Source organism: Clytia hemisphaerica, unplaced genomic scaffold, assembly GCF_902728285.1.
Source record: "Clytia hemisphaerica strain Z4C2 unplaced genomic scaffold, Clytia hemisphaerica genome assembly, whole genome shotgun sequence".
Lineage (NCBI taxonomy): Eukaryota > Metazoa > Cnidaria > Hydrozoa > Leptothecata > Clytiidae > Clytia > Clytia hemisphaerica.
Window position 1 is genome coordinate 563,812 of NW_027103432.1, and position 7,408 is coordinate 571,219.

Consider the following 7,408-nt stretch of genomic DNA (forward strand, 5'->3'; position numbering starts at 1 on the left):
GAAAGAATTCTTTGGAATTGATACAATGACAGATTTGCTGTTTTGAAAAATCTAGGCAGCTGATACATAGATGAAAAAGATTTGATGACAAAATAATAATACCGTGTAATGATAATACGATAATACACAGACTAAAATACTGAGAGAATTTTAATGATGTGGTCTGAAAAATGCCATTGTTTTGGTACGAAGTTGAACTCTGAAATAATTATAAAATGAGTCACAAAAAGGCTTTAAACCTAACTAAAATTAGCACATGCGAAACAAACTAAGTAAAAAAGTTAAGTTAGCTCAAAACCTTTTATTTAAAGGTTTAAAATCTGTAAAAATCCCACGATAAACATAATTGAGAAGACAATAATATCGTTCAAATTATGTGAAAAAGCTGATATTTTCATCCTACTAAAACGTTCATTTTTTGAGGTTATTTCTTAACTTTTAATAGACGAAACAAAGTCCCTCGAAAAAAGAAGGTCCAAAAAGTTGAGTTTCACTGATTTAACACGAGCGGCAAACTATTTATCTATTCAAATTTCATAGGGACTCGAATTCAATTAGAGTTCAACTAAGCAAGAGTCGCATGTGTGTTCGCGAATAAATTATGTAATAATCATCCACTTACCTTATCTTTAGAGGAGATCCAGCTCACTCTAACACACAAGCAATTATAAAAAAAACTGAATCCGTACGTAATAAAATTTCTCCTTTCACTCGATGCCTCTGTGGTTTGAGAACAAGCTTTAGTAAAGTTCATTAAGATCATTAAAATACTAGTATTACAAAAGGATAAAATAGCTTTCATTATAACTTTAGTCTTATAATTCGCATGATACTTTACTAATGATTTAGCTATAAGAATAACCTAACGGGGGGCATGAATGAATCTCACAAACATTTAAGGGGAACTCCTATGGTTATTGTGTACAAGTCGCTGAAACGATTCCCGTCAGCATTCTTATGGCAAATATAGGAGGAATCATATTTTTCCCTTATGTGACAAGGTTCAGCATTATTATGAAACGTAATTCGATTCGATCAGAAACAATGTTTATTTTCTGATAGTTTTTTACAGTAGTGAAATCACTTACACAGCTAACTCTCACTAATTCGAAGTCAAACCGGAAGAACTCTTTTCGATCGAGTTATAGAAACATTTCACTCGGGTTTCCCCTTGAGGGGGGGGGTTTATAGGGGTTCGAAATACCGTTTTCCCGTCGAAATTTTTGCTGAATCCCGGAATCCCGAAAATTCAAAAAAATGATAAGACCGTCACACCGGTTTTTACAGGTTCAAATACCGGCATAATGACAAAAAATAAGGCCAAATACCGTCACCGTCTGATTTTAAAATACCGTTTTCCTGTCTTTTTTTTCGTTAAATCCCGTAATACCGTACTAAAAAAGGGCCAATCCCGTCACACCGTAAAAGTACAAACCCCCCCCCCTTGAGGGGGTTAAGTTTGAATTTAAAAAATGATCAATTAATAGAAGTCTTGAATTGGAGAGAGAGTACATTATAAAGCGCATTGCCCAACGATTCAGCATAACTTGTCAATCTGAATTTCGTTCAAAATAAAAAAAACACAAAAAATCAAGATAAGTAATTTAGTTCCTATATAAAAAACGTAATGTGTAAAATTTTGTGGTAGATAATCAGGTTTTTTTGTGAGATAAATGCTATTTATTAGTCCCTTGTATTATACGACTTCATTAGAGAAAGAGAAATAGAATATCCTAATCACATTATTCAAAAAATCAATTTTATAAGAACGTACGCATACAATCTCCCCGTGTGTCAGGAATTAATTATGGCTTCGAATCAGATCTTCAAAACTGATCATTCATTCTGCACACTCCACTTTTGCTCTAGAGGGACGTGGCGAGTATGTTGATCTGAGCACGTTGCCTTTTGCCCCCGGGGGGGGGGGGGGGGCGGCACTCGATTTTGAAAACGACCGTACGTTCGGCCAAAAATCAGGTCTCTAAAATCGGACCCTTACAGTGCAGGAGAAATTTGGCTGAAAATCGACCCTTATAGTGCAATTTTTTGAATTTTTTGCCCTTTTCAGGGCAAATTTTTTTGAAACTTCTCAAATTTTACACCCTTACAGTGAGCAATTTTTCCCACTTGCTCACAAATCAAACCTTACAGTGCACTTTCCAAAGTCCAAAAAACCTACCCTTAAGAGCCGCATGTCCGGTAGGTCACTTACCTGGAGTGTCCCCCCCGGCTTTTTGCTTGAAAACAAAAAACCGAAATCGACTGGGTTCTAATGTTTATGAACATGATTGACGTTTGTTTTGTTGCGATTGTTCTGTTTTAGCCAATCACCGCGCCAAAATCTGGATGAAAAAGATCAAAGCGGTGCACCGACCTGGATAAATTTCATGACAAATTCTAAGTACGTGTCAATCATGGAATATGAGAATCTGTTTGAAGGCGATTAAGAAAAAGGGGTCTTTCGTTGCCAAACTTCCATAGAAGTATTTTTAAGATTTTAAATGTCATAGTTATAATGATGGTAATAACACGATAATGGTGTTTCTACAGCCTTCATTTATACAAAGATAGGCACATAGATTTTATCCAGGCTACTTAAAATGATCGGCTATTCTTCTTAGAACGAATTTCTCTTCTTTAATAGCGTGCTATCTAGTGGCCAGTAACCTCATTAAAGCATAAAGATTTCTATGTACCGACTTTAACATATTTTGTGCTAATAAACAAATGTCCCCAAAATCATAATACATGGATCATTTTTATCCGTTGGTCTTTAGCCCGTAGGCATGGTAAAGTGATTAATAGTCTATTTACAGCATGATAAATTCTAGACGATGCTATCGTCCGTATAATGTATTATTATGATATAACATAGTTTGTATATTATCTAAAACGTAATATGTTTCGCGGCGGATAGAGTCTGTGTTTACGGACGATATCAACTCGGCGTTTTTCTTGATTTTACTTTGCCCTGACCGACCATGGAGAAGGGTCGGTGATTTTTGCGAAAAAATCCCGTAGATTTATTGCCGAGCTTGGGAGAGAAAACCAAAACAAAAAAACATCGAAGGAAGGAAAGGCAGAAAGGGGAAGCAGTTGCAAGCACACGACATGAGTGAACTTTATCATCCATGGTTGTTTTCTTGGAGCACTAGGTTCTGGTTTGGTGAAGAAGAATATTCTTGAAGGCTAGAGAGCTTAAAATCTTTGCTGTTGCTTTTTTGGCAATATTAGTTAGAAGGGATTGTTTTCCTCAAGACCACCCACAAACAATTGTTTTTCAACATAAAATAAATGCCTGACACCTTGTCTATGGGTAAGGTTTATATTTACTGAATTTTGTAGTTTCTTTTATGGTAGAAGGAATCAGTGTTAGTTGAGACTGAAATATTGACTTTTACCAGTTCATAGTCATACAAGAATGGGTTTGTGCTTGTCAAACTGCTTTCGACTAAAGCATTCTACAAAATTCAACCAACACCTTTCACGATATCAGACCAACATCCTCCACCGTGTCCACTTTCTGCAATATCTAAACAACACATTCCACGATAACTGATCAACACTTTCCATTATGACTGAAGGGTACCCTCCACGATATCTGAATAACACTTTCCACAACATCTGAACGAGACACCTCTGACAGGATGATTTGAGAGCAGCACTCAAGCTGGATCTGAACAAAAAGTTTCTTTTTGACTATATTTTTAGGAAGCAGCTCGTTCATTCAAAAACAACTTTTCTAGGGCTCAGGTCTCAGGTATTGAAAGTTTGAAACAAATATTTTTTTAGGACACATTTCTTTGACATTAGAAAAAATTGTATCGAAAAGAATTTTTTTTGACTTCAAATTTTCACATTCTTCTGGAGAAATGCAAAATTATCTGCTACCCAATCAACACAGAATGCAAAATATAAAAATTTCCCCTGACTTTTTAGGGCAATTCAAGGTGAAACGCTGCAACCTTTAAATAATTTACAGTGAAATTTCAGCTAATCACCGTGTAATTATTGAACAATTTTTCACCGCCAATTCATCTAAAACGTCAAGGTAATTTCCTTTTATTTTTTTCTGTGATATAGTCAGATATAGTTTGCAAATTTCATCTAAAATTTTACAACTATTTATCCTGCGAAAACACAAAATTTATCATAATTCCTGAACCAATGATCAAAATTACTTTAAATTTGAAATTTAGGGTCACTGTGATGATTGAAATGTAATTGTGAAAAAAAATTCCCCAAAAAATCTGTGGTTCAAATTTTCAATTTTAGACCTGAGGCCGAGAAGGCGTATTTGACCGAACCGGATGCTTTGCAAAAAATAGTCAAAATAAAAACCACGTTTTAAATTTCTTTACTCAAATTATCCTTTTAAATGATCCAAGTGGCAAGCCCATAAAATCCCACGTAAAAATGTATTGATTTATTCAAAATTAAAAGAAAAAGATAACCAAAAATATGATGAAATTTCACACAATATTAAATATAATGTCTTTATATAATGCCCATCTTGAATACAGTAGGACAAAATAGCAACTATTACTAACATATAGCAGTCAATAAGAAGATAACTAAATAAAATTCTTTTCTTAATGGCTATCTTGGCTATTTTGTCCACAATTCAAGTTGGTCAAAATTATTGGAAATGTTTATTATGTATATATACCTTTTTAAAAACAAAAAAATTTAGCATGCTACTTGTATAATTTTTCACTATTTTGAAACTATACCTATATCATTTATTTTGAAACTTTTATATTTTTAATAACAATCAAAATTATAATTAGTATATGACAGCTGGCATGGGAAAAAATCTATGAAATTCACAGTGAAAAGCTGCAATCTGACAACAATTCACGTTGAAATTTCACCTTTTCATCGTGAATTATTAATTGCAGCTTTTCACCGTGAATTCACTAAAAAGTTATGCAATATGATTTATATTGAATTTTCCCTGAGTTTGACTTGAAAGGTTTTGGAAGACCATAAGGTGGGACCAATTTGATTTGTTGTTTTACGGCCCGACCAAACCTAAAATTTAAAAAATCAAAATTAATGCTGATCATACTCTCACAGGAAAAATCTTAAAAAGTATATACCTTAATTTTTGGGTGAACTCACATAATTAATAGACCTTTTTTCAAAGAGGACGTCCTGTTGAATAATTATGTAGTCCAGCCATAAAAACAATGATAAAGCCATGCATAATTACTGTATCATGCATATTGTAATAATTATGCATGGTTTTATCATTGTTTTTCTGCTGGACTACATAATTATTCAACAGGGTGGCCTCTTTGAAAAAAGGTCTATTGTGAAAATGAAATCTGGTAAATTCACCCAAAATATCATGGTGATTTAAAAAAAATTTGCTGTGTGTGACTAGTAGACTACTGCTTTATTCAAAATTTTAAAAAGTTTTCTGAAGTTTTTCAAAATTTTATGCTCAACTTTTCAATAAAACTGCAATTCACCAATAATCTTTAATTTCACAAGTTTGGTATAATTACTGATTTTTGCTTTAATAGAATGCAGATGTTTTCATGGGTATAATTATTTACAATACGTTTTAATAAGTATATGATTCATTCTTTTTTTGCAAACCAAACTGATGCTCTTTTTTTGTTTAGCTTATTGCGGCCTGTAAAAAACCACAAATTATATTGGTCTCGCCTGGACAGTGTATGTAGACAAAAAATCAAAACCAACAATTATGCCTTTTATAAAAATTAAAAAATTTTTGATAAAGAAAAATAATGCATAACACTTAGCTACACTAGTAAAAAAGCTGTGATTGAAAAATGCCACTCTAATAAAATTTTCCTAGAGCAATGAGACAAAACAAGCTCCATGCACTGATAAACCTGGTGGATACAAGTTTGTATTATAAAAAGACGAGTCTTTCAAATTAAAAGAGAAAAAGCCTTACTGCTTACCTCTTCTCTCTTTTTATTCTTGAAAAAATATGATACTGAGTTCTGCTTGTTAAAAATAAATTCAAAACAAACCATTTACATGAAAGACCTTGTTGCAAAGAAGTTACAAACTAAAGTACTAACTAATATAGGAGGCTAAGAGACTCAAATACTAAAGAATTGCATAAAACATTTCCACACATACAGATCAACTTTCTGTCGCCCTGTTTTGGAATCATTATTCCAGCCGGGTCAATCTGTATTAGCAGCAAGAACTGCCGCAGGATTTACCAGTCAGACCCGACTGTTTGTTTACATTTGTTCGAACCGGGTCGGCCGATCACACCGCTAACCAAAATCCAAAATTTCCGGTTTTTGCCGAGTTGATATAGTCTAAGACAACAGCTACCCCCGAAAAAAATTCCCGTCTTCACGTTTGTTCCTCTTAGATGAAACTCGTCTTAGACTATAGCATAGTCTAGATAAATTCTTAATGATATTCGTCATAAATCTTATAGATAAAAAGTACGAGATGTCAAACAAACTTAGTGGTGGCCAGCCACATTTATGAAAGGTATTTGAGCTGAGAGGAAAATTCCGTGTGTAAAAAAGCTTGTTATTCGTCCGGATAACTTCCCAAACTATTCACCGGCTTTGACATGTACTAAGTAAAAATGATCAATATATGGCATAGTTGCAAAATATAAAATACCGTATCTCATGATATAGTAACGGGCACACTTTTCAATTCAAAGGTTTTAGGAAATTGCATAAATGTCAACAAAACAACATAAAGTAACGATGGACACGATCTTAAATTCAACACACAATGTTTCATAAAGTGTGAAAAATTCATCTGTGTTACTCACCAGTCCCCATTTGTAAATTTTATTTTAATTTACTAATAGTTTAATCTGTTGCTGGTTTTTTGATTTTCAATTCATTGTCATAATCTTACTTGTATCATCAACATTTAGCAATATAAAAATAGTTCCAGTTTTTGTAAGGGTTTTATCTTTACACCGGTTACCCGCGTGTTCCGGAGCTGTATCCACGTAACCAGTATCTCGAGTCTCTTCCTCGCCCCAGACTGCAAACAAACATCCAGAAAAATCAGCGCTCATTCTCCAACCAAAGTCTTGGTACAATAGGAGATGATCTCATGACTATAATAAACAAATTTTTAAAATCGTTTCTTGAATCGAATTCGTCCGTTCCTTTCGTACATTTCATACAACCTTTAGTGTTAACTTCAATCAAAACTTGATCAGGACAACTGCATTTTTGTTCCACGTCACTTGTTTCCTTATTCCATAGGGGTAGCGAGATACCCTACTAAATTTATGGATGAGAGCGATTTTTACGACACTGTAATTATTGTCTTTGTTTTATTAAAAGAAAATGAATATGTCATAAACGTCTGCACTCCCTCATAAATTTTGCAGGGTATCTCGCTTCGCCTATGTATTACTCGGGTCCAGTTCTCTTTA

The 7,408-nt window shown here is 33.7% G+C and overlaps 1 protein-coding gene across 1 annotated transcript in view; it reads right to left on the bottom strand.

The window, feature by feature from the left end:
* LOC136798104 (fibrocystin-L-like) overlaps window positions 1-673 on the bottom strand; it is a 53,602-nt gene extending 52,929 nt beyond the window's left edge. Inside the window, exon 1 of the mRNA XM_067054691.1 lies at window positions 623-673. The gene's annotated coding sequence lies outside the window, so the exon portion shown is untranslated. The remainder of the gene's footprint in view (window positions 1-622) is intronic.
* Between the last annotated feature and the right edge of the window lie 6,735 nt (window positions 674-7,408).